General features: G+C 55.0%; 1 long non-coding RNA gene across 1 annotated transcript; it reads left to right on the top strand.

The window, feature by feature from the left end:
- Positions 1-1,437: 1,437 nt before the first annotated feature.
- LOC108589298 (uncharacterized) lies at positions 1,438-2,871 on the top strand. The gene is made up of 3 exons (XR_001908468.4): positions 1,438-1,532; positions 2,436-2,499; positions 2,739-2,871. It is a non-coding gene; the product is annotated as an uncharacterized LOC108589298 (long non-coding RNA).
- Positions 2,872-3,414: the final 543 nt, after the last annotated feature.

Below are 3,414 nucleotides of genomic sequence, written 5' to 3' on the forward strand. Positions count from 1 at the left end.
CTGGCTCGGAATCTCAGTGTTCCTGGGTTGCCTGTGTACGTGGGACTTTCCTGGGAAGTAAAACAGGAGAGTGTTTGCTCTTCTCAGCGTGAGTGGAGAGGACATGCGGCTTCTGTACCTCTGTCCTGACTGGGAAAAGAGCTCTGCGGGCTGGCCCTGCACAGAGGAGGCCCTGACCATCACGGTGAAACCTGTCTCTGCTAAAAACACAAAAACATTAGCCATGAAACACAAAAGCATTAGCCGTGCGTGGTGGTGGTGGTGGTGGCGGGGACGGGGTGCTGTAATCCCAGCTACTCTGGAGGCTGAAGCAGGAGAGTCACTTGAACCTGAGAGGCGGTGGCTGCAGTGAGCCAAGATCGTGCCATTGCACTCCAGCCTGGGCCACAAGAAAAAGACTCCGTCTCAAACAAACAAACAAACAAACAAACAAAACAAAACAAAAAAAAAAACAGAGGGGTGGGGTAGGGGAGGGTGTGAATGGTATAGACTTAATGTAATGCAATAGTCAGATGTACTGGAGAAATAACTGGATGTCTGTTTAAAAATATTTTTTAGAGACGTTGACTCCCTGTGTTGTCCAGGCATGACTCAAACTCCTGGACTCAAGCGATCCTCCCGCCTCAGCCTCTGAAGTAGCTGGGACTACAGCTTCCCGCCACCTCCCCCTTCTTGCTTTCTAATTTAAAGCAGGGTCTGCATATCACCTGAAGGCATCGCTCTTTTGGGGACATCCCGCATGTCCAGAACTGCTATCTGGTAGTGAAGTGGCCCTAAGGCTGTGGGGAGCATGGAGAGTTTTTTGCGAAGGAGGACCTGGATAAATTTGCCCCCACATTCTCTCAGGCAAGCAGAATGGACAGGAGAGAGAGGCCGACCCGTGTTCCCATGTTACTGTGGACCGAGGAGCTGGTCCGAGGGACCTAGGTGTGGACAGGGACAAGCATGGCACAGGACGAGGAGAAATGAAAGCCACAGGGGTGGCGGATGCTCTGCACACAACTCGCTGGCAACCGCACCCTCCCTGCCCCGCACTCGGCAGATGCCGGGACGGGAGCAGTAAGCTGCACACGGACTCTGGGACAGGCCCGGCAGAAAACGGTGGGGCGAGGTGTGGGGTGGAGACGACCTCTACGGTAAGTCTGGGTTCCCGGAACCCGCAGGGAGAAGGGTGGTAGGCAACCTCGTGGAAACTGGGAAAGGCGGTGGGGACCTCGGGGTCGCCTCGCACCGCCGGGCGCACAGCCAAAGGGGCGGTCCCGCGGTGCTCACGGAGCAGAGCTGGGGATGGTGTGCCCAGTCCCTCCGCTGCGTACAACCCAGCCCAGGACCGCCGGCGGCGCCGACTCAGCGAGTTGGGGTGCAAGTGCGAGGCGGGGCCTCTGCGCCAGGTCCCCTCCCTGACTATAAAAGCAGCCGCGGCTGTTGGGTTCCACCACGCCTTCCACGTGCCTGATAGTCTGTGAATTTCTCGCGTGGGATCTCCAGCCTTATCGCGGCTCGAAATGGACCCCAACTGCTCCTAGCCACTGGTAAGGGAAGCCCGACCCTGCGCCTGGGATCCCCATTTCCCAGCCCCAGGACAGAGGGTCTCTGGGTTTCAGGAGTCGCTTTTTTTTTGGAGGGGGGCAGGGCCGGGAGGGAGGCCTGCTCTGTCACCCAGGCTGAAGTGCAATGGCTCAATCTCAGCTCACTACAACTTCCGCCTCCCGGGTTGAAGTGATTCTCCTGCCTCAGCCTCCTGAGTAGCTGGGATTACAGATGCACGCCGGCACACCCAGCTAATTTTTGTATTTTTAGTAGAGACGGGTTTCACCATATTGGTCAGGCTGATCTCCAACTCTTGACCTCGTGACCCGCCCACTTTGTCCTCTCAAAGTGCTGGGATTACAGGCGTGAGCCGTGTTGCCCGACCTGGAGGTCACATTTTCGGTTCTGAAAGGAAGGGGATTCCTTTACTTGGTTAGGTGCTATCTTTCTGATCACACCCCTGAGAGCATTGCCCTCCTCCCTGGGCCTTTAAGTAAGAGTTCAGAACACTGAGGCTCAAGGCTGTCCTGCTGCAAATCACCCAGTTGGTCAGCCCCCACCCCGCCCCCCGCCCCCAATGCTCTTTCCAGGCTCTGGGCAATCAGGGTGGATGGGGACTGGAAACTCTGAACCCTCAGGGTTCAGGACAGAAGGTTCCAGCTCGGAATCTCAGTATTTCAGGGTTGTATGTGCACCTGGGACCTTCCTGGTGGGGTAAAACAGGAGGGTGTTTGCCCTTCCCAGCCTGAGTGGAGAGGACATGGGGCTTGTGTTCTTCTGTCCTGATCAGGAAAAGAGCTCTGAGGGCTGGCCCTGCACAGAGGAGGGGCACTGGAGACCCATTGACCCACTGCTGTACCTTCTGCATCTCACTCACTGCCCACTGCCTTTTCTCTTCCTTGCAGGTGGCTCCTGCACGTGCCCCAGCTCCTGCAAGTGCAGAGTGCAAATGCACCTTCTGCAAGAAGAGTGAGTGTGGAGCCATCTCCAGGAATCTGGGGCTGTGGCTAAGGTTGGGAGGGAACCCTCGGCTGGCCCTGAGTACGTTCTTCTGGGGAACTGGGCTTTCTTTGCCCCTGTTGGCTGTGCCATTTTCTCTCAGAGGGCTTTGTGCCCTCTGGGTCTGGGGTCTGAGCTGGAGCCAAGCTTGCTATTGGGGAGATGCCTGGTCAAGTCAGCTCACCTCTCATTCTTCCCTTTCATCTCAGGCTGCTATTCCTGTTGCCCGGTGGGCTGTGCCAAGTGTGCCCAGGGCTTCATCTGCAAAGGGGCGTCTGAGAAGTGCAGCCGCTGTGCCTTATGTGGGGACAGCTCTGCTCCCAGATGTAAATAGACCAACCTGCACAAACCTGGATATTTAAAACAATATAGTCCTAAGCCGTTTGCTGCATTTGTTTTTCTCTTAAATATGTGAGTAACAATAAAACGACTTGAATCTTATCTGGCCTTTTTTGTGTGTCTTGGAATAAATGGACTGGGGTGGGAGTTGAGCCGGGAGTTTAGAGACCAGGCTCTGCGTGGAAATGTGAGCCACTAACAATGTGAACACCTTCAGGAAGCCAGGCTACCTCACTGAGTCTACACTGCTGTAAAATGGCATTGCACTGTGCCACATCAAATGGGTGGGGTGTTATAGATGATCGCTTCCAATCTCAATTGTCAAACGTGACCCATTTTTTAGATTCAACGAGAAAAGATTCAGTGAATACATGAAGAAACAACAGGAAAAACAAAAGATGTACAAACTTTGACGATATGATGATGTGGAAGGCAACCTCAGTGAAACTGGGAAAGGCAGCCAGGACCTCGGGGACCCGGCACACCTCCAGGTGCACAGCCCTTTCTGCGAAAGTGAGCAGGCGCCAAAGGCGCGGTCTCACAGTG

Source organism: Callithrix jacchus, chromosome 20 (assembly GCF_049354715.1).
Source record: "Callithrix jacchus isolate 240 chromosome 20, calJac240_pri, whole genome shotgun sequence".
NCBI lineage: Eukaryota > Metazoa > Chordata > Mammalia > Primates > Cebidae > Callithrix > Callithrix jacchus.